The sequence below is a fragment of the Canis lupus genome, chromosome 7 (genome assembly GCF_003254725.2).
Source record: "Canis lupus dingo isolate Sandy chromosome 7, ASM325472v2, whole genome shotgun sequence".
Classification (NCBI taxonomy): domain Eukaryota; kingdom Metazoa; phylum Chordata; class Mammalia; order Carnivora; family Canidae; genus Canis; species Canis lupus.
The window spans coordinates 72,795,407-72,819,763 of NC_064249.1; the positions used below are offsets into that span (position 1 = coordinate 72,795,407).

At 38.9% G+C, this 24,357-nt stretch overlaps 1 protein-coding gene across 10 annotated transcripts in view; it reads left to right on the plus strand.

The window, feature by feature from the left end:
* The window catches only part of ARHGAP28 (Rho GTPase activating protein 28), a 258,329-nt gene that overhangs the window by 14,858 nt on the left and 219,114 nt on the right, over positions 1–24,357 (plus strand). For 3 of the 10 annotated variants that reach the window (XM_049112909.1, XM_049112908.1, XM_035718720.2), the window contains exons 1-3: positions 11,479–12,791; positions 14,053–14,100; positions 15,842–15,917. The exons of 1 other annotated variant lie outside the window; for it this stretch is intronic. The gene's annotated coding sequence lies outside the window, so the exon portion shown is untranslated. Of the gene's footprint in view, positions 1–5,616; positions 5,871–6,127; positions 8,303–11,478; positions 12,792–13,890; positions 14,101–15,841; positions 15,918–24,357 lie in introns of those variants that run through there. 6 more of the 10 variants (XM_049112911.1, XM_049112912.1, XM_049112910.1 and 3 more) reach the window with 6 other exon arrangements.

Genomic DNA, 24,357 nt, shown 5'->3' on the forward strand with positions numbered 1-24,357 from the left:
GGATTGGGAAGATTAACTCCAATTTTACAGTGAGTAAAATGCTATCAAGCAGCATTCATTCTATAGATAAATCATTTGTGAAAGGAAGAATTGATTGATGTGGCAAGCTTCATCATTGTCTTCTTTTAAGAATTTCCCATAGCCACCCAACCTTCATCAACCACCACCCTGATGAATCAGTGGCCATCAACATTAAGGCAAGACCCTCCACCATTAAAAAGATTTTGAAAAAATAAATAAATAAATAAATAAAAAGATTTTGATTTGCTGAAAGCTTAGATGATAGGTAGCATTTTTTAGCAATAAAGTATTTTTAAATTAAGGTGTATACATTGCTTTTTAAAGACATAATGTTATTGCACACTTAACAGGTTATAGCATGGTGTAAATGTAACTTTTATATGCACTGGGAAAACAAAAATTCACTTAACTTGTTTTATTGTAATACTTGCTTTAGTGCAGTGATCTGGAACTAAACCTGCAATATCTCGAAAGTTTGCCTAAAAAATAAGTGTTTTCTTTTTTAGGCAAACTTTTTTTTTCCCTGTAGAACCACCAACACTAAACTTTAGCATTAGACTATGTTATCAATTATAATAACAGCCATGATAGGTCTTGTAAAAAATGGCTTTTCCTTGAGGATAGTGATAGACATGCCAAATCTTTGCAGTTTCTCTCTGCACAGCGAAATTAAGAGACTCTATCATCAATCATGTTAAATTTGTTGAAATGCTTTTTATGTCAAGTGGGTACAGCACTGGCCTATTATAGTTACTATTAGGCTTCTCTCTCTCTCTCTCTCTCTCTCTCTCTCTCTCTCTTTATTAACCAGATGCTCCCAGAAGAAAGCAGAGTAGCATTTGATGTAAAAGAAATAAGTTTATCAGGTTGGTTGTGATAAACAAACCACATTTTAAAGATACAAAAATTGGTAAGGGTGAAGCTAAAAGTATCTCCAGAAGGAGGAAAATGAGTTACAAATAATGAGCACCAAAAAAGATGGAAAATTATTTCTATTAGTATTCTGTGGAGGAATATTATTTAGTCTTAAAAAGGAAGGAAATTCTAAAGCATGGATGACACTTGAGGACATTATACTAAGTGAAGTAAGCCAGTCATAAAAAGACAAATATGGATTGATTCCACTTATATGAGGAACCTAAAGTTATCATATTCACAAAGAAAGAGAATGGTGGTGCCAGGAGCTGAGTCGCAAGGGAGGATGGGTATTGTTATCTAATGGGTACAGAGTTTCAGTTTTGCAAGATAAAAAAGTTCTAGGGATTGGTTGTATAATAGTGTGAATGTATTTAACATTACAGAACTGTACATTCAGAAATGGTTAAGATGGTGAATTTTAGGTTATGTGTATTTTACCACAATTTAAAAATTTTCAAATAGCCAATGATACTAATTACTAACATTGTAATTTTAGAGAGTACTATAAACTGTTCATTCGTGTTTATTTGCTTTTCAAAAAAATAATGCTGTAAGTTAGGATTTTATTGTCTGTGTTCTTTAGTGGAGAAAACTAAAGAAAAGAAGTCTTAACTGACTTAAAGTCGCAGGGCTAGGTAGTTTCGGAACTGGGACTGGACCACAGAGCACCTGCTTCTAAATCTGTAGGTCTGGTTGCATAACTATGTGTATATTCTACTCATTTATGTGCATGTTATACATATCTATCAGTTACCACAGTGAATCATTCAATTCAATCCAAAGAATATTTATTGATCTCATAATGAACTTTATTTTTATTTTATTTACATATTTTTAAATTGGAGTTCAATTTGCCAACATATAGCATAACACCCAGTGCTCATTCCATCAAGTGCCCCCTTCAGTGCCCGTCACCCAGTCACCCTCGCCCTTTGTTCGTTTCCCAGAGTTAGGAGTCTCTCATGTTCTGTCTCCCTTTCTGATATTCCCACTCATTTTTTCCTCCTTTCCCTTTTATTCCCTTTCACTATTTTTTATATTCCCCAAATGAATGAGACCATATAATGTTTGTCCTTCTCCGATTGACTTATTTCACTCAGCATAATACCCTCCAGTTCTTTAGAATTATAGTTCTGTTCCTGGATCTCTGAAACTCTTTTCCCCTCCCTCAAAATACTAGTAAATTATCATCTCTATATTCTCAACAAAATGCATTATGCAAGTAGTCAAAATTCTATCACCTTCATTTATTGGTTGAGAAAGCAGAGAGGTTCAATGAAATACCTAAAATTAAGTGAGCTAGAAGACAGGTAGGAACTAAGAGCAGTTTAGGTGTTCTGACCCTGTCCTAGGTTCTATGCATTATGTCTGGAAATTTAGGGTGATTAAGACTGCAAAAATCATGTAAAGTCAACATTTTTTCCCCCTCACAGAATCCAAATAACTTATGATCATCTTTATCTTGGATTTGTGTGCAAGTCTGTGCTGGAGTGAAGCCACCAGTAGTCTGTAACACTCCCTTGTTTGTGACTGCTTCACTTCTGCTGTCTTTACAACAGTAGTCTGTACTGTGACTGTATGCTTTTCATGTCTGGCCCATCATGGAGCTGAGATCAGCATAGTTCAACACTTGTACATAGGCTGAGTCTAGAATTTCACTCCCGGGGCCTTGTCCTGCCACTCCATGCCCAATACCCTCTTAAAGCCTGTATCCGTGTGCCAGGCACCATGCTAAGCACTTTATATGCACCCCCTTATTTAATTCCTTATGATGTTATTATTATCATCCCCATTAAATAGGCTGAAGTTCACTTGCCCAATTTGTGAAGTTGGGATGTGACAAAGCCAGGATCCAAACCCAGGCAGTTTGACTCCAGAGTCCTGGCACTTATTCATTATGCCACTTACCTTAAATTTCTACCTGGAAGTCATGTGATTGTCACATTTTGTCAATCTCTAAATAATAATACTGCTTTTCCTTCTGGGGGACACCTTTCTCACCAGCTTCCAAGCCAAGTTCTCTCCTTCTGCATCAATCTCTACTGGATAATGTTTAACCTAAGAGGCAGAGCCCAGTGACAGTTCTCATTTTTTAAGAAACCTCATGGACTTGGGATTGTATTTCCCTTGTGTAAACTGGTATTGGATCTCAGGCTCCTCAAGGCTCTCTGTCATCCCCCAATGCTGTGCTGACTCCGCAAAGCAGTGAGTGATAAATTGCTTGCTCTTTCGGCTTCTGTGCTTTAAAAATGCAGTCATCCGTCTACATCCCACAATTTCTGTGTCATTGTCAATGATATCTGATAACATTTGTAATCTGGTAAGGTGAAAGAGCCTCCCAGGTGTTAAGATACATATTGTGACACAGCATTTTAAGTCCCTTACTGCATTCTTAAACACTCCAGCAGAGACAAAGTTGAACAGGACTGAACATAGCACATTTTTTGATGAGTATCAGTAAACTTTTTTTTTTTAATTTTTATTTATTTAAGAGAGAGAGAGAAAGAACATAAGCAGGGAGTGGCAGAGGGAGAGAGAGAAGCAGACTCCCCACTGAGTGGGAAGCCTGCCTCAGGGCTCCATTCCTGGACCCCAGGATCATGACCTGAGCCGAAGGGGCCCTGAGTATTAATAAACTTTTGAGAGTTGTCAAACTTCTGAAGTTGCCAGGATTGCCAAATGCTTTTATGACATCCAGGGATGTACTTTAGAGACATTTGTGCTATTTTCTTCACGTTTCTGTGCACTAAAACTATGCGTGTTGTAATGTATGTTGATCTTACATACATCAAGCTTTTCATTAGCTGGCCCAGTAGTTTCTAGCTAGGATTTGCATTTTCATTGCGAAGGTTACCATTTGAAAAAGGTAATATTTTGTTTAATGTAAGATACCCAGCATTGATTAGCACTTCAAGCGATCATGAAAGTTTGGTACATGAAAATTGGAATTTCTACCAGGACACTTGCTTCTAAATCTGTGTTTTTGAGATAGATATCCCTCTGGGAAGCCAGTAATTGACTGCATTTTAATGTATACACATCTATCCAAAAGCCCTATTTACACAAAAATCATTAGACTTAGTCACAGAAGGATTAGAACTATAATTCGCTAACTTGTTAATAGTTCTTCTGATTTTAGTGGGGTCTGCCGAGGCTACCCTACTTTGTCATCAAAAGTCATTAAAAAAATAAGATAATGGTTATACAATTTAGACTGGACATTGGAAAGCCAAGTTGCAAGAAGAAAGACTTCTTTCCTAATGGGGGGTCCAGATATATACAGAAAATATCTACTAGTGAGTGTCAAGAGCAGAGACAGAGATGCTGATATAGCAGAGTTGTTTAGAGTTGTGAGACAACAGCCCCTTTTGCTCTGAGAGTTATTGAAAATTTCCACTGCCTTTGAAATTCAAATTCTCAGAGCCTTCTGCTGAGCCCCTCTCTGACTAGCTCCTTTGAACTTAAGTGTCTTTTCTTGGCCTGCTATCAGGTCCTCTCAGTCAAGACCTTCTGGATTCAAGCCCCCTTCCCTAAGAAGGAGAGGGTTTCACCACTGTTCTAGCTTGAGTCTGGGAATGGAGAGGGGTATAAATCTTGAGCTGGGTCTTTTAACTCCCAACTATGTTGAGGCTGTAGGGACTTTCCATTTCAAACCACCATGGCCACTGGTGTATCCACTGTTATCCACTGTTGGGATACCCACTATTCCATACTTGGTGGTCCACGGGCTGAGGGAAGTGTCTAAGTGCAGACCAGAATCTTTCCTGTTGGATCACACGTTGCTTTGTGCCTTCTCAGGACAGGAGAAGGTGGTGTTCACTCAGATGCTGACACAGTGAGCACCAGATGGCCTCAAGCAATTTCCCCGGTGCACCTGACAGGAGCTGAACTAAGTATTAACATTGATTCTGCTCCTCTGCACTCAGTTCTCCCTGTAGACAATCCTCCTTAGCCTGGGTAGTCTGGCTCTATTTTCTTTTTTTCTTTTTTTTTTTTTTGGCTCTATTTTCTTTCTTTCTTTCTTTCTTTCTTTCTTTCTTTCTTTCTTTTCTCTCTCTCTTTCTTTCTTTCTTCTTTCTCTTTCTTTCTTTCCTTCCTTCCTTCCTTCCTTCCTTCCTTCCTTCTTTCTTTCTTTCTTTCTTTCTTTCTTTCTTTCTTTCTTTCTTTCTTTCTTTCTTTCAAAAGATTTTACTTATTTATTCATGAGAGACACAGAGAGATGCAGAAACATAGAGGGAGAAGCAAGCTCCCTGCAGGGAGCCGGATGTGGAACTTGATCCCAGGACTCCTGAGCCAAAGGCAGATGCTCAACCACTGAGCCACCCAGGTGCCCTTTATTCTCTTTCAAACTATTGTTCCTATTTATACATGCCATACTTTGCTCCTTAGAGTATTTGTTTTTAATTCTTAAAATATATTCCCATCCTCTAAACACAGAAACAAAAGTCTACTCTTGGTTTTTACTGTCAAAGCTCACCAGTGTTAGGAACCAGTGGATGGACCCGCCCCCTTCAAGGCCGCCCCGCCCCCGCCTGAAGAGGCCCCGCCCCGCCCCTCCCCGCCCCGCCCCCGCCTGAAGAAGCCCCGCCCCGTAGCCACGTGGAGCGCAGGCGTCGAGGGCGAGCCCACGCCGTGTCTACTGCGCAGACTCGGAGCTGGCTGAAGCCCCGCCTCCCTCCTTGTCCCGGTCGTCGCCTCAGCACGGCTGCCCCGGTGGCGCGGCTTTGAAGAGCCCTGCCTCGTGTTCTCCGGCTCCGTGTGCTTGAAGAGAAGGAACGGGCGAAGGGGACACGCGACTGCCGAGCCCCGCCGGCCCAGGATTCCTCCGGGAGCCCCGGGAAGCCGTGCGTGGGGACGGGCCGGGCGGCCGCGGCCTCCCTGCGACCCCTGAGAGTCGGCCCCGGGGAGCCGGGAGGACCAGCCCGGCGCGGGTGGGGCTGGGAGCCCGGGGGCGCGGGGGGGCGCGGGGGCCTGATGCGCATGCGCGCGCCCGGGGGAAGCGGGAGAGCCCCGAGGATTCCGGCAGAGCTGAGTCTGTTGGCCAGACAGGGAGGGGGGGCCTGCTGTCCTTGTCCCAGGCTTCGGACCCCCCCCCCCCTTTATAAAAAAGATTTTATTCATCCATTCATGAGACACACACACGCACAGATGCAGAGACACAGGCAGAGGGAGAAGCAGGCCCCGCGCAGGGAGCCCGACGCGGGACTCGATCCGGGGTCTCCAGGGTCACGCCCTGGGCTGCAGGCAGCGCCAACCGCTGAGCCACCCGGGCTGCCCGGAAGCCTCTTTGTTACCTTTTCAGACGGTACTTGGTAGTTTGGTCCCAGAGTTTCTTCAACAGTTTCCGTTCGCATGGGTTTTTATCTGTGAAGTATTTATTGGCAGAAATTAAAACAGAAAATTTCGAGTCTCAGTTCATTTAAGACTCAGCATCGAGTCCCTTACATCCTAACATGGTCATGAAAAATACCTGATTACCGAAGAATGGCATCGTTTTACCGTTTTGCTGGTCTCCGTCTGCATTCAGTCTGTTGTGGTATCACATATCCTGTAGTCTCTGGAGCACTTCACTGTACCCTCCAGAGGGAATGAGGCTGAAAAAGATAAATAACTTATTGGTATTATTGTGAATAATATATTAATATTGGATTTGCCGACTGCCTGAAAGGGTCCGAGGAGCTGTAGAGTCCCTACTCTGAGAACCTCTGGATTAGGAGATTGGGAAATGCCATCCGACCTCCGTAGGGAAGCAGATCAGGGTGCTTGAAGGCTGCTGCCAGGAACACCCACCTAGAGATGATGGTTTTCTGACATCCTTTGGATGCTATTGTTATAGGAACACTGATTGCATCAAAATTATGTTTCTTAGAAATACGTGTCCCTGATTTTTCATCCAGTGCGAGCATTTAGCGTGGGATGAGAGGCTTTGGTTTCATAATGCTGTGATAAGGGAAGAGTCGTTTATCCCACACAGATTCCCGTTTTCTTATCTGTTCTTTTTATTTGGGGCATCATTATAGATTCTATGAAGTGAAGTTCTGGTTTCCCTCAATCTTCATATCTGCTCTTTTTCTACATTTCCTTTGTGGGCCATTTCTCTACCTAAATGTGCAGAGGGGAGCGGACAAGAGGGAATTCCATCCGTTGTGATAGAAATGGACTGAGCAATTCTCAAACCACAAATGGGTATCTTTCCTGGTGAACGATGGACAGCTTTCTGGTGCAGTGAGGAACATTGGTTCCTTCTCAGGACAGGAGACTTGTAGTGCCTAGAGCCCTTTCTCTTTATACCGTTTCCTTAGATGATCTCACCTAATCTCATGGCTTTCTGCGTTTTTATTGTCAGAATACATTATCTGCCACCACTGTTTCTAATTTGAGTTCCTGGCTCAAAACTTAGCTGTCTGTATGACGTCTCCACTTTTGTATCTTGAGGACAACTCAGACTCAACGGGGTGAAACCGTTTTTCCAATCTTTCCCTTTGATGTATGCACTTAGTCTAATCCTTCAGTTTCCCCCTCATATTCTAAATTGCTTAAAATGTAAATCTGGAAGTCATTCTTGAGATCTGGTTGTTTGGACTTTTTATATTTCAACGTATCACCTAGTCTTACTCATTTTAATTCTAAATTATATCTCAAATACATTAGCTTTTTTACTGCTACTACCCTAGTCCAAGGTTTCCTGGACTCTCCAGTAGCATCCTTATTTATTCTCCTTGTATCCGCATATATCATTGCCCCTTTTCCAATCTGCCTCCAAATCTTTTAAAATCAGAAGTATGAGTATATTCCCTATCAACAGTTTTCTGTGACTTCTCAGTGTTTTTAGGATAAAGCTCAAAATTCTCAACAAGGACTCTAAGATACCTTGTGATCTGTCCCTGCCTACCTCTCTAGCTTCTATCTCTATCACTCATTATAGTTCACTCATAGTGCGTTTTATTCATTCAATGGTCAACATTTAGGATTGAGCCCACAATTTGTGCCAGATACTGTTGAGGCACAGAGGACACAATGGTGAACAAGGTCAGGGATCCTGTCCTCATGAAAATTATATTCTAGAGCAAGGCATTAGGCTACAAGTGACTGTACCAATAAATGTCAAAGATAATTTCAGAGGGTAAAAGTTCTACAAAGAAACAAAACATAATGTGATAGAAAGTGATGACAAGCTACCTTGAACTGGCTGGTCAGGGAAGACCTCTCTCTATGAAACTGAGCTCAGAATGACAAGAAGAAACCAGGTCAGCCATGTGAATATATGGGAACAGAACATTCCAAGTGGTGATGACAACAAAGTTAAAAGCTCTGAAGGAGAAACAAGTTTGTTTATGAAGTAGACCAGTGTGGCTGGTTCATGGTGAGCTAGCATATTCATTTTCTATTACTGCTACAACAAATTACCATAGTGGCTTAAAAAAACACAAATTTACTGTTTTACAGTCCTGGAATTCAGAAGTCTGAATGGGTCTCACTGGGCTAAAATCAAGGTGTCGGCAGGACTGCCATCCCTTTCTGGAAACTCTAAGGGAGCATATATTTGCTTGCCTCTTCCAGCTTCTAGAGGTTGCTCACACTGCTTGGCTCGTGGCCCTCACCCTCTACCTTCAAAGCAATGTGGGTTGAGTCTCATAGTGCACGTTGATGAAATTGTTTCTGTCATCACATCTCATTCTCTGACTCTTGTGACTTTCTGTTCTACTTTTTAAGAAACCATTTGGTTACATTGTACCACCTAGAGAATCCAGGATAACTTTCCATTAAGGTCAGTTGATTAGTGGCCTTAATTTTATCTGCAACCTCAATCCCCCTTAGTTATAAAAGGAACATATTCACAAATTCCAGGGACCCGGGGTGTGGATATCTTAGGGAGGGAAACATTCCACCTACCACAGGAAGAAGAGTATAGAAGATGAGGACAAAGATGCGGGTTTGGACCAGATTATGACAGGCAAGAAGACTAAGTTAAGGAGTTTGGATTTTATTCCAAAAAAGGGAAACCTTTTGGAAAGTTGAAGCAGAGCTAGAGTGATTGGAATTGCATTTTAAAAGGAACATCTGTTTGTCATGTGGAACTGGATTTAAACAGGGAAAGAATGACAGTAGGGAGATTAGTTAAAGAATATATAAATTTGTCTGTGCTTGATTAGTTGGATTAAGGTGATAGTGATAGAGGTGGAGAGAAATGAATGATTATAGGATATATTTTGAATATAAAAACTTGCAAATATATGGAGGCAAAGGAAAGAGAAGAATGAAGGATGAGGCTCTCACTAAGAAAGGGAAGGCTAGATGATCAGTAGGTTTGAGGAGATGGGAATACATTTTTTCCCATGCTAACTTAGAGAGTTACATTTGATATTCAAGTAGAGATGTCCAGAAAGCAATTATATATAAGAGTCTGAATCTCAGTGGAAAATGAGGTCTAGAGGTACGTATTTGAGAATTACCACCTAAGTGGGATTAAGGCCGTATGGGTGATATCTAAATTTTAGAGATATAAATACAGAAAAATGAAGGACCTAGGGCCAAACCCCAGGTTCCAGTATTAGGAGTCAAGCAAAAGAAGAGCCAGCAAAGAACTGAGAAGGCTAGCCAAGAGATTATTTTCAGTTTTTTCATGAGACAAGGGGAATGATTAGTAGTTTGAATGCCAGTGAGAGATGAATGAGGTGAGAGAAGTGCCTGTTGGATTTCCAATATGGTAATCATTGCTGACCTTAAGAATGGCTTGAATGGCAGAGATGGAAACCTGAATGAAGAGTGCTAAAGAGAGAAACAGGGGTGAGAAAGTAGTGGTGGCTATTAGAGACACTTCATCTATATTAAAATATGTTATGTGCCATCCCAATTTGAGCCCTTTGCAGTCTGTTTCCTCTGCCTGGTATCTATTTCTACTTTACCACACCCTCCCCTGCCACATCGTTGGTCCTTGTTAAGTTCAGCCACGTACTTTAAACCTCAGCACTTATATCCCTTCCTTTGAGAGGCCTTTCCTGATTATCCCCCCACACACACACACACACCCCACACATATACATTATACACGTCAGCCAGTAAAGTCTTAAGACGGGATGATTTCTCTTCTCATTATTGTACTCCTAATATGTAGCACAATGTCTAGCACAGAGTAGTTTCTCAATATTCAGCTCATTTATTCAACTCACTCACTGAATCAGTGAATAAATTAATGTAATATTTTAGTACCTTGGATGAATGACAGTCTTTGGTGTTCTTTTCTGTAGTTCATTGTTTACGTGTGGTATTTGGTAGCTACTCATGAAATCATACGAAGATCAGGAACACTTTGATTAACAGCTAATAAATATTTTTGGCCTGAAAAACAGTTCAGCATCTTTTGCAACAGATTCTTGATGAAGAGCTTCATAAGTCATTTTAGCTTTGACATTGAAGAGCTACATGGTGTTCCCAAAGGCTAAGGGATAGCAAAAAGCTGTTCTGAACGTATGGAATGTATTTTTTGTGTTTCTTATTATTGATTAGCTAGGTCAGATTGGGAGACCACTTAAACTCTCTGGGCCTAAGTGTCTTTATCTGTAAATTGCCCACCAAATAAAATATGTGAGAACACTTTGAAAATTCTAAAGTACTATGAAAATCTAAAATGTTATTACCATAATGATCCCTTTTCAATACAACTCCTGTTACCAAAACGGAAAGATGAAAAAATACCCCCACTTGCTTCCCCCCTTTTAAACTTGGTATCCTCTGAACGGGACTTACAGTAAGAGTAGATGGCATTAAACCTTTTATCACTTGTTCAGAAGCCAGGTTCTCTAGTATTTTTATTTGGATTCTATTGGTACTGTAATGCGTTATCTGTTCTCTCTGTTCATTTACTTCTAATGGGAAGAAACAAGTCATTGTTGGACTTGGAATCTGTAGGCACAAGATGTGCCCTTCTTGCTATTCAGAAATAGAGACTCTAAAAACATGAAATTTGAAGTGTTTCTTCAGGATGGTATGGGGATTTGAGGTGAAGAATTTGAAAAAGGCCAGTATTTCACCTAACAAAAATCTGCAAATATGAAAATGCCTTTGTGCTACAAGTAATCTAATTTGTCTATGTAAAGTAATTTTAAATATAGAGTAATTTTCACAAATCATATAGAAGAATCCATTTTATTACTTTACAGCTGTCCATTTCTAAATGTGTGTTATATTACTACCATACTCAGTGCAGTGATTAGGGTTCCAAGGATAGAAGTACTTAGACCTTGGTTCAAGTTTCAGCTTCACTGCCTGCAAGCATATGGTTGTATGCAATTTTTTAACCCCTCTAAATATCGGTTTCTTCATCTTTATTTTTTCTTTATCTTTAAATAGGAAGTTTTTCATAGGATGTTGTGAGAACTAAATAATATTGAAAAAATAATTTAGCTCATGTAAGTGGTCAGTAAAGATTTATGTTATCATTATATATATTGTAAATCATAATATTTATAATAAGTGTATTAATACAGTTTTGTTACTCATAATTATATTGATTAATATGAAACACATGCATTATATTTCAGTGTTAATTAATAATATAATTAGTGTAATATTCGTATATTGGTTTATATTTCTAGTATCTTCCTGTTATGGGTTGAGTTCTATCTGCCCTCTGCAATTCATCTGTTGAACTCTTAATACTCAATGTCTCAGAATGTGACCTTACTTGGAGATATTGCCTTCCCAGAGGTAATCAAGTTAAAATGAGGTCATTAGGATGGTCCCCCATCTAGTATGATTGGTGTCTTTTTAGAAAGGGGAAATTTGTTTTTTTTTTAATTTAAAGATTTTATTTATGTATTCATGAGACACACACACACACACACACACACACACACACACACACACAGAATGGCAGAGACACAGACAGAGGGAGAAGCAGGCTCCATGCAGGGAGCCCGACATGGGACTCAATCCAGGGTCTCCAGGATCACACCCTGCGCCAAAGGCAGCACTAAACCGCTGAGCCACGAGGGCTGCCCAAAAAGGGGAAATTTGAAAAATGATATGCACACAGGGAACAAACCATGTGAAAATGAAGGCAGAGATCAGAGTGATGCAAGGAATGACAAGATTGCTAGCAGACCGCCAGAAGCTAGGCATGAGGCATGAACAATTTCTCCCTCACTGCCCTCAGAAGGAACTAGCTTTGCTAGGAACCTTGATCTAGGGCTTCTGGCCTCCAGAACCATGAGAAAATAAATTTCTGTTGTTTAAGCCACTCAGTTTGTGGGTACTTTGTTTGGGCAGACCTAGCAAACTAATACACTTGCTCACCGGAAAAGTGAGTGAGAGCTGTCAGATGGATTTTAGGGCGCTGCAACATAGGCAGGAACACCAAGGGAGTTCTCCCACACTTTCTGTCATTGTCTACTATTAAAGTCCTACTTACCTTTCAGATCTAATTCCAGAGCCATTTCCTCTACAAAGACTTTCCCAGTCTTCTGGTTAGAAGCAATTGCTTCCCCTTTGGTGCTCATAGCAGAAAAAGGCAAGCGTTATTTCCCTAGTTCATCCTTTCCCTCTCTAAGTCATTCCTCAAATGAAGCTAGATTATCTCATGTAAGAATCACCCCTGTATTCTGCTTGATTTTTCACCCCTGTCACCATTCAACTCCAAGAGTTTTGAGAGCAAGGGATGTATGTCATTCATTTGGGGTGTGTCAGCCCCATCCCCTCTCAGCTAGTGTAAAGTTCAGTGCTTACATGGAACATACCATGGATGCTCAGTAAATATTTCAGGAATTGAACTAATTTTCTCTTCCTGTTTCTTCTTCTTCACTGCACTGTGAGAAAACCTTTTAGAGAGGGAGGAAGTAAAGTTAGCTGGGTAGGTAAGTACCTAAAATATCCTTTTTTGTTGTTGAGGCTTAGGGAAAGGGAACTTGTGGCCAAAAAAGCAGCTGGGGTTGGGTGGTTGATATTAGGAAGTTTAGGGCACAGAGCCAAGAAAATTAAGTTTTCTCACTTGAGGGGGAGAGGATAGGATTGGACTGATAGCCTGGAGAGCAGTTCAGGGCTGAAAGTCTGAGGTTGTTCAGGTTGGGAATCCTGGCTGTCACTCTGAGAAGAAAGGTACAGTTACAGTGCCAAAACACATCAGTATTGGGGTTGTATGGGTGTGGGGAGGATAAGAGGGAAATGTTAGGGGAACCAAAAGGTCACTTTTGTCCAGCTCCTAGTCAGGAAGGAGAACCTGGGACCACACAAAAATCACAACATGTGATAAATACAGATGAATGTATCTGAACTATAATACAGAATATTGAAACAGGAGTAATTCAGAAAAATGTGTCATGCATGGTTGCTGTTGTTACAGAAATGGTAATGGATATAGGCCTGATGTGAATGGTCTTTCCTTCTAGTTTCTTTTGTTTATTCCCCCAGCCTATCTTGAGTATCAAACTGACAGACATTTTCATTGTGTTTTTGTCTTAAGAGTAGATGAATTGATTAAAATACTGGTTCTCTATAGTCCTCACTGGATTTTTCCCCCACTATTTTAAATTTACCCCCTTTGCTCTAGGATCTCCTAAGACAATTTAAATTCTTTTTTGTTATTTCCCAAGATCAAGAGAATTTCTACTTTGCTTGGGGATATCCTGTGTCTGTCTTAGTGGCTTAAGGAATTTTACCTCCTTCTTCCATTGTTCCATAATGTATAAATGAATAGGACTTACAAAGACATTTTTTCACTGGATACTGCCTTCTAGCATAATACCTATATCACTAATCCCTTGAGTTTAAGGGAATTTCAGTATATTTTTATTTGTAGGCAGTGCTAGTTTTCAAAGGTAGAGAATGCAATTGATAGGAGTGTGGTCAGCCACAAAGAAGTGTAAGGTACTGTTTTTGTAATTGGGCCATTTTTTTCAAAGTTAACTGTAAAATAGACTATGATAAACATGAATTATGTATGTATATAGTAGTATAACTTTGTCTCTAACATAATCTGTTTTCAATGTATAGGTTATAGTCATGTTACGTTTTTCAGAATTTTATATGCGCTGCCTTTCACAATTATTCTCTATGGTCATATCCTGAGAATGGGCTTATGTTTTCACCAAGCACTTCCAAAATTCTGTCTTTGAACAGCTCTCTTCAATCTCCCGGGAGTGAGTTTGTATGCTGTATTGAGGAGAGGTGAGCTTTGGGCAAATAAAATGATACATGCTCCTCATGGTGAAAGAAATAAGCCAATAAACTTGTGACTTTTTTTTAAGCTAATGAATTTTTACCATTATAATTTGTAGCAGATCCAGAAAATTTTTCCACCATGTTTTTTTTTTTTTAAGTAAATGAACAGTTAGGGAACCATGTATGAAGGATTGGAAAGAATTGTATATTTAACTCCATGTACTTATTATTCTTAACTTCCCTTTGACCCTTGCTCTGAAGACTGTCTTCTATGTGGATTTGAAGAACATGTTCAAAGATATTTTAAAAACTGCCATATACTTAAGTTGATGTATATGCTTAAAACATGGTATTTGGCTACAGAAAACAAGGGAGCCTGTACTGTGAACTGTAGCGTAACTGAAGTGCTAGAGGAGTTGAACAGAGGTGGTGGAGTATGGTTGTTAAATAGTCAAGCCTGAGTTCAAATCCCAGCTCTGCCACTTAGTAGCTGTGTGACTTTGGACAGATTATTTAATTCCTCTGTGCTACAGTTCCTTTTTTAATGAAACTGTGGGAATGCCTTATAGGTTTTTATAAAGTTAAATTAGTTAATATTTATGAAGTAATGAAAATAGTGCCTAGCTCATAGTAGGTATAAAGTAAGTGTTACATTAAAATTCTTCCCATAATTAGCAATAAAAATATTTTGATGGAATTTCAGCTATACATTCCTTTGGGTAAGTATTAAATAACTACATTATCATATGGGGTTTTATTTTGAAAAACTTGACCTTATTTTTGGGCCTGGTCAATTGGAAATTATGAAAATAACTAAACACATTTTGTCTGAAAAGCTCTTCACATTCCCCCAAATCAGGTCAGGCAAGGGCAGAGTGCTGCAGACCCTTGTTGCCTAAGAAGTTTCTGAGTGGTACTAGGGAAACTGAATAGGCAGCAATAGGAGAACATTTCACTTTGGCTTTTGTGACTCAAAGTGAATTGAGTTATCAAGCAGTACTTTTCCTGAAGTTATGTGCTATTTTGTATGTGTTTACAGGTGGAAGGGAGGTGGATTAAGGAAAACAACTGTTTCTGAAAAATAGCAGACGCATACTATATGCACTTTGCTGTTTCCAATAATGACATATGGTGGGGATCTCTTCTTAGTAGTAATATAGAGGTATTCTTGCTTCCTTTTTTGTAGCTTCATAGTTTTCTGTGGTCTCATCCAGCCTGCTATCTATGAACACTTGGGTTACTCCCATCTTATGCTATTACAAATGGTGTCAAGAATAACCCTCTGCATATATCTTTGCAGATATACCTCTGCTGGTATATCTTTGGTTAGATTGTTAGATGTCAGATTGCTGAGCTAGAAGCTAAAGGCATGTGGTTTTGCTAGAAGTTGCCAAAGTGTCTGTTAGTATACCGTTTTGAATTCCCATCAGCAGTATATGAATTCCTGTTTCCCCAAGGTGTCAGCAACAGATTTCATATGTTTTTACTTTTGAAAAAAATCGGCATATAAGTGGGCCCACGAGTTCAAATGCATGTTGTTCGAGCTCAAATGCATGTTGTTTAATGGTCAACTGTACTTGTGTGGTTTAATATTCTACATTTAATCTCTGATCCTTTTGAAGTTTATCTTACACTATGAACTGGGCACTGTGCTTTGGGCTACCTGGGGAGTGACAGCGATGGATTGGACGGGGATTTGGGGAAAATGAAATACAAAGTTGTATATGATACTATCTCTGTTTCACAGTGCTATTATTAGAAGAAGAATAGCTCAAAACAGCTCTTTAGAAGAATTGAATAAATGGATACCATGAGTCTGTATGGTAAGATAATATAGTAAGGAAATCTGTTCTTTCTAAATGAACTTAATTATATACTTGAGGGCACAAAAGATATTCTTAAAAGAGAATGAGATAAATTCTAACAAATGTGTTTATAAAATAAAATGATACAAAAGAGTATTATTTCATGGGATAGACAAGAAAAGAACCGCAAGTGAAATGACAGGAGAGGGGATCCCTGGGTGGCTCGGTGGTTCAGCGCCTGCCTTTGGCCCAGAGCGTGATCCTGGAGTCCCGAGATCAAGTCCCATGTCGGGCTCCCTGCATGGAGCCTAATTCTCCCTCTGCCTGTGCTCTGCCTCTCTCTCTCTCTCTCTCTCTGTCTCTGTCTCTGTCTATCATGAATAAATAAATTAAAATTTTTTTTAAAATGACAGGAGAGGTGAATTTTAAAGGATGATTCGGAACTCCACAAAGTGAAGGTTAAAGGAGGGTATTATTAGCAGAGAGAGCGTTTTGTGGTTTGGAAGTATTTGCTGTGTTCTTGAAAAAGTGGAAGAGTTCCCTTGACTTGGGCATCTACCACATAGGAGGAAGAGATGAAAGTGGGTACTCAGTGATCAAAGGTGAGGAAATATTGTTCTAAAGGGCCAGTTTGTAATTATTTTAGGCTTGCAGACCATATGATCTGTGTCACAATTATTCAGTTTTCCTGTTGTAGCATGAAAGCTGCCATAGACAGTATATAAACAAATGAGTGTGGGTGTATTCTAATAGAATTTTATTTACCAAAAGCAGGTGGCAGTCCAGATTTGGCCCATGTGGCATGGTTTGCCTTTCCCTGGATTGAAAGATTGGAATTGGAGAGCAAATGAGGATGGGGAGTGTTGGAAGCACAGAAAAGTCTAGGGAAAAAGTCACAGCAACATTGTGTTTTTGTTTTAGCATCCTCAGAGAGCTAAAATTTCTAGTGTGGCTGCTACCGCAATGTAATTTTGCAGAAATATAATGTAAATTTTAGATGGAAATCCTCTTAACCTTTTTTTAAATTTTTTATTTATTATTTTGCAGAAATATAATGTAAATTTTAGATGGAAATCCTCTTAACCTTTTCTTTTAAATTTTTTTATTTATGATAATCACAGAGAGAGAGAGAGAGAGAGAGAGAGAGAGAGAGGCAGAGACATAGGCAGAGGGAGAAGCAGGCTCCATGCACTGGGAGCCTGACGTGGGATTAGATCTCCGTCTCCAGGATCACACCCTGGGCCAAAGGCAGGCACTAAACCACTGTGCCACCCAGGGATCCCCTCTTAACCTTCTATATTGAAAAAACATGAGTTGTAGAAACCAGAAAAGAATGACAATCTCATCTTGCCTTGCCCAATGGGGGCTGTGAAAGCTAAATCTTCTCAAAATTTGGGTAATCTTAATCCAGCTATAAGCAAGTACCACCCTGTGCCAGAACTCCCTCAAAATGGGGAATTTTGACATAGGAAATCAGCCTCTAAGTGCGGTAATTAGCCAGGGGTGTCATTTTGATGGTTAAAATTTCAGAAAGCTTAAAAACTATTCAAGCATTATATAGAAGTCTGATGAATTAAATCCGAGAGCAAAAGAGAAAAAAAACCTCTTGATGAATTGAATGGGATGCCTAAATTGGATCTGAACGTGGATTAGGTAGATTCTAAATATTTCTCAGACTTGCAGATTCTACAAATATAAGCAGCTTAATAACAAAGCTTATGAGAATGTTTGTTTTTGACCAGCTGTCATACGTTGGAGAAGTTCAGCTGTGTCATTGCATCTTCATTTTAGTAACGGTGCAAATGCTTATTAATTATGTGTTCCAAATCTATCAGTCTGAGTACAAATCTTAGTCACAAGGGTGATAACTATTATAAAATTCTTATAATCTTAAAAATAAAAAAATGGACTCTACATCTTTGAAGGAAAAAAATCTAAGCATTATCTAAGTGAGAATGGCAACATCAATGATATTTCCATAATTATTGATTTATATAAGTGTGTAAGTCCGTTATTATAGAATTACTTTTTAATTTTTATAATTTACTAGGGAGAGTAAGGATAGTTACTGAGCAGGATAGTTACTGAGAATGTTAGCTAGAAGCAAATTGTCTTTCATCAGAATGAAAATTTCATGTTAATACTAAATGAAATTTCTCCAATGTATCTCCATATATTATGACAAATACTTTTTGAAATAGAGATAACCTGGCCATTCACATGACTCCTTTCTTGTTTGTTTAAGTTGTCAGGAAAGAAGCAGGCATGAAATGTGTTTTCCCTGTTTTTCCAATTATTACTTACACTGCCTTCTGTGCTTTTCTTTTTCTCTTCACTATTTTCAACAAATAAAGCTCTTCCATGTAATAACATATATTTAAGCTCCTTAACCTCCTTAATCAGTGGTCTCTGACATGGATAAAGGCCTTGAAAGTGAGTGAGTGCTTAAACCATCCATTATATTTGAAAGTTGGGATTTCATTTCCCAGGCTCCCCCTAGAGACTTGTGATGATGGAGGTAGGGGTTGGTGGAGGTGAGCAAAGGGTTAAAAAGTAATTGTGATTTAAATATACACCATGTCCCAGGCACCGAACTCTTTTCATAATTGATTTCAGGAGATCACAGTTTTGAGGAGATCTGAGGAATCATATTAACATGTGTCTGATAAAACCATACAGACTGTTTTTTCCTTCCTGTTTTTAACACATTGGCTAGGACATCATGTAAGATGTTGATCCTGAGCTTTTTATTTAATTCAGAAAAATTTACTAATGAATTTATAAATATTATAAATGATCGTTTCATACCATTACCCAGGTCTTCTCCATTCTTTTCTACTATGTACACCTCCATGACAACCCAATATTTAACAAAATGAGCATATTTAAGATTTTATTCATATCACTTCAAAAGTAGCATGTGTAATGAGTTGAGATGAGATTAGACAGGTAAGCAGTGTCAAAACCATAGGGATAGGTGGATGTGTCATGCCAATGAACTTGGTAATAGGAACCAAGGGAAGGGCCTTTCTCAGTAAAGTACAATGATCTGACTTGTGTTTTAGATACATATTATTCTGGCAGCAATGTTGGAGATGGATTTTGGGATCCAAGACTGGTGGCCAGGTAGAGGGGGTATGAAGACTCTTGTAATGTCCACATAAGGATGGTGAGGACTGCAATGGTAGGAGGGATGGAGATGGAGAGATAGAATGAGAATGATTCAACCGTTATTGTGTGTGGGATCAAGGAAGAGGGAAGAGTCACCAATACCTCTTAGATTTCTACCTTGGATGACTACGGGATGATAGTTCCTTTGAGGCCATAAACACTTCTTAAATTTATTAAACAGAACAATATTTCCAGCTTTCAAAGTTGGACATAGAGATTACTCTTATACAGAGCAGGACTGTCCAATATAAATATAATGCAAACTACAAATTTGGGCCACATATGTAATTTTAAGTTTTCGAGATGTAACATTAAGTAAAAAGAAACAGGTAAAATTAATTTTAATAATACATTCTATTTAGCCCAATACATTCAAAAAGTATAATTTAAATTTTTAACCATCATAAACATTATTAATGGATATTTTACATTTTAATTTTATGGGAAGTTTTTAAAATCTCATGTGTATTTTACACTTACAGTATATCGCGGTTCCCCCTAGTCACACATCAAATGCTCAGTAGCCACATGTAGCTAGTGGCTACCATATTGGACAATATACCTCTACAGCATTCTAGTATACTTAGATAAAAGAATTCTTTTTCATAAAAGAATCATATAGCTCGTAGAAATTGACTGACTAGTCAAGATAAATAAAAAGGTCAGAAAGAAGCCAATAGCTGAACGAGATAATCTTAGATTATCAGAAGACATTACATCTATTTTTGGTTCTAATATGACAAACTGTGTGATCTTTGGTAAGTCATTTTTTCTGCACCAGCATGAGTCTAAGATTAGGACCCTTAACAGTTTACTTTTAGTATCTGTAAGTCAGTGAATTGACTCCTTTGTGTGGCAGCGGCAATTGCAGTAGTAAAAGTAGGGATAATGATAATGGCAAGACTTCTGTTCTATGCCAGCCACTCTTTCAAATACTTTACACACATTGACGAATCTAATTATCACAACAGCCCTATGCAGTAGATTCCATTATCATGTTCATTTCACAGATGGGGAAACTGAAGTACAGGAAGTTATCTAAGCAGATAACAGAGTTGGTGGATTGCAGATCTGGGTTTAAGATGTAGTTCTCAGAATACATACTGATTTCTTAAAAAGTAAAAAAAAAAAAAATCATTTTCTTTGAAACATCACAAACATAAATCTATTTCAAACTCAGAATAACTTCAAAGGCACAACTAACATGTTTTGGGTCAGCTTGATTATTAGCACAGATAATGCAGTGTGTACATACAGTTGACCCTTGAAAAATGCATGGGTTAGGAGGTACCAACCCCCCCCCCCCCCAGATAGTCGAAAATCTGGGTAAAACTTAACTACTAGTAGCTTCCTATTGACTGGAAACCTTACCAATAACCTAAACAGTCGATATCTCATATTTTTGTATGTTATTTGTGTTACATACTGTATTCTTACAATAAAGTAAGCTAGAGAACGTTATTAGGAAAAACAAATATAAGGAAGAGAAAAGAAAGAAAGAAGGATCAAATTTATATAAATATAAATATTTATAGAACTGTGCTGTAAAAAATCTGCGTATAAGTGGAACACACAGTTCAAACCTGTGTTGTTCAAGGGTCAACTATATTCATCCTCTTAAGAGCCACTTTTAATTGTAAAGAAAATAGGTAATTACTGCCTTTTTTTTTTCCTTGTAGTAGCCCTTAGCCAAGCTACTTTGATGCTGTAGAAAACAACTAAGGGCCAATATACAGAGATCTGAAATTGGATATTTCACAATAAAAGAGATAACTGTTCTAATAGTAAAAACAAAATTAACAAAAATGGACCAATCTCCCTTTCCCTATATGAGAGTGAGGCACAAGCAGTGTTTTGCAGATAAATGTTTAACAGCTGTCTGGAAAAAAATGTATGTGTGTTATTTATATAAGGTTATTATAAAACATATTTAGGATGTGTACTACACAATTTACAAGCAATAATAAATACACTAAACCCTTACTGTAAATTCCATAGACCCAATTGATTCTTGATTCTCATAAAATACTTCTGATTTTTTGTTGTTGTTGTTGAACCCTTGTATCTGTTGATGAATAATATATCACTTGATGAATGAGTGTAGTTCTGACATAAATGCTGGTTGGTGTCTGCATTTATGTTAACCAGGAAGACAGCAGTGAAACAATCAAGACATATGTCAGGACATCACTCTTTCATAGGTGACATGAGTCACTTCTTTGCTGAATCAGAAAATAGTTTTTGAGTAATGGAAGAATATGCCCTTGTTTATTTGTGTTATTTACAGTGTAATGGCTACAGGTACAATATACTTGTAGGTTTAATCTGTATTTTAAACACTTTCTCCTTTACTTTTATTCATGAGAGACACACGGAGAGAGGCAGAGACATAGGCAGAGGGAGAAGCAGACTCCCTGTGGGGGAGCCCAATGTGGGACTTCATCCCAGAACTCTAGGACCACACCCTGAGTCAAAGGCAGACACTCAACCACTAAGCTACCCAGGCATCCCTCTACCTCACTTTTTAAATTCTGAACAATCAACAAATAAGCCCTTATTTATAGTAAATTGCGGATTTTCTTGATGTAAATACCCCACCATGGCCAATTTCAGACTACTGCATGAGTGTAGAGTACAGAGTTGGGAAGAGACTTACAGTAGCACACCATTAGGTGGTATTTGTACTATACATAGGAACAGATGTAATTAGCCTCAAAGGCATAAAAAAATAGTAAAATGTAATTAAATAGTATTTCTTAATTTTGTTTTAAATATAAATTATTTTTTAAAGATTTATTTATATATTCATGAGTGACACACTCATACACAGAGGCAGAGACACAGGCAGAGGAGCCTGATGCAGGACTCAGGGAGCCTGATGCAGGACTCGATCTTGGATCCCAGGATCACGCCCTTAGCTGGAGGCAGAGGAGCCTGATGCAGGAGGGAGGCAGAGGAGCCTGATGCAGGACACAGGGAGCCTGATGCAGGACTCGATCTTGGATCCCAGGATCACGCCCTTAGCTGGAGGCAGAGGCTCAACTGCTGAGCCACCCAGGCGTCCCAAATATAAATTATTTAATTGCAAGGTTATATAATTCATTTTTAATTACAGCTGAGGCTAACAACTGGCTCACAAAATTCCTAAAATTTAATAACCAGCTTTTACGAGCCAGCGCAAATCAGCTCCAGCACACGATGGGCACAAGTATGGCCACTTTAGATGCTGACTAGAAAGGAGCATGTTGGAAGAAGTCACATCCTAGGTACACAAGAAATTCAAAAGTTGTGAGATTGTACAGCTTGGAAAGATAATAGGGGACAGGAGCTGTAGAATCATAAATAAGTATAGCCCATTTAGCATACTCACCAAAAAAAAAAGTCCTTGCCATTATTTACCAGAATCTTGATTTTAATAACCAGTCAGGATCCATGCAGAGGGGGATATTTAACTTAGATTTTTATAGAGACATCAAAAGCATTTGTTGAGAATGACTAAACCCATACTCTGTAATAAGATCTCTGTACAATTTCAAACATGTAAAAGTAACTATAAAGGAAGCAGAATGTGTTTTTATACAGGTGCCTATTTCTTCCTTGCTATTGAATTGATGATAGTGCTTTATCTATCATGTTTGAATGGCCTTGCTGGCCCAGCCACCTCATCTGCTACATAGCCCAAATTACTGCCATAACTCAAAATTTTCTCTGTGTTGAGATGTCTGCTTCTGGCTTCAAAGTCCTGGATACAAAGTTAAGCCATTTCTTATGCGTTTTCCCAAAGTCTACTCTGAGTTGTGAGATTTGTCTTGTCTGCTTTAGAAGTTACTGTGTAAGTCTGCAGTTCTCTGAACCTCTCCTGAATGTGCTCCATGTGGACAGTGTCACTGTGGCTGGGTTTCATTGGGTAATAAGAATTCTTCTACATTGCATCTGGGTTTTCTCAGTGTCTGGCTTTAAAATGTTTCAGGGAAAGTCCCTTCTTGACTGGAGTCTTCTGAAAACAGATCCTCCATTGTTGGCACCTTTTCTGGGCAAGGGAATAAACATACCACATGAACTTTGCCTGCCTCCATAGCATATAAAATACAAATACCTAAAATCATGTTACTTCTGGTATCATGTGGGTTTATTAGGTCAAAAAAAAAGTAGAGTGCATAGACCCCAGAGCTAGCCACCCCATTTTTAATTTTTTTGGATTGGAATCCAGTAATGGCTTATCATGATTGCACTATTTTAGGAAAAAAAAAAAACAGAGATATCAATCTGTTCCCTCTCAGCATTTTCATTTTTTGACTGGTTTATCATCATAATATGTCTTTTCATAAAGCATCCTTCTCAACTTGGTGATTAGTTAGATTGTCCTTTACTGGGCTTTCGTCCAGCTCTAGTATGTTTTTCTCAGTTGGCATTATATTCCTGCAGTAGAACATTAACTCTTCTGGCCCTCGACTTTATTCTCACTTAGCCCTCATAGGCCCTAGTTTATAAGCATGAAATGTATTTATTCATAAAATGTCAAGACCAATCACATGCAAAATTATAAGGCAGAAAACTCCTAGCTTCAATGCTTCACCTTATAATATACACCACTATATCATACGCTTATTAAGGCAGGAATTTTATCTCATTTATCTTCATGGAGTGGGTTTTGAATACAGTCACAAGCCAGATTTACAGAAAGTGTGCCTTAATTCATCTATCTTTGCACTCAGCTCTATTTTACTGCTTCAAAAACATTCACTGCCTTGATTTAAAAAAGCTTTTTTAAGGAAATCATTAAGTTCATGACTTAAGCTCAATCAAAATTCCAACTTCCCATTCTGATTCTTTTCTGTGGTGGGTTTTTGTCTTCTGCTTTGTATCTTGAAATTGTGTCTGGGCACAGGAGATGTTTGTAGCATTGTGGGCCTAGTGTTGTCCTTCAGACTTTTCTTTCCTGCCTTACTCTTTGGTAATAGGAGGTGGGGAGGGTGGCTATTCACATTGCCCCCACTACTGGTGGAGTTCTTGTTTACTCTGTAGGCATAGGCAGTGCTCCTTGAGAGATCAGTTCTTGCTGACCCTTGGTCTTCTATGGCCTGGCTAGACCTACTGTTTGACCCCCTGACTTGGGTTCTCAACCCTGAGGCCCTAGGCCACAAAGTTGTTTGATCTTAGCTATCGTGATTCCCCTGAGAGCTTGCCCCAGTCGGTTCTCACTGGGGGAGATGGGAAATGACTGGCTCTCTCTAGGTCTTCCATGGCAATTTCTGGGAGGTCATTTTAGGTTTTTTGCAGGATGCCT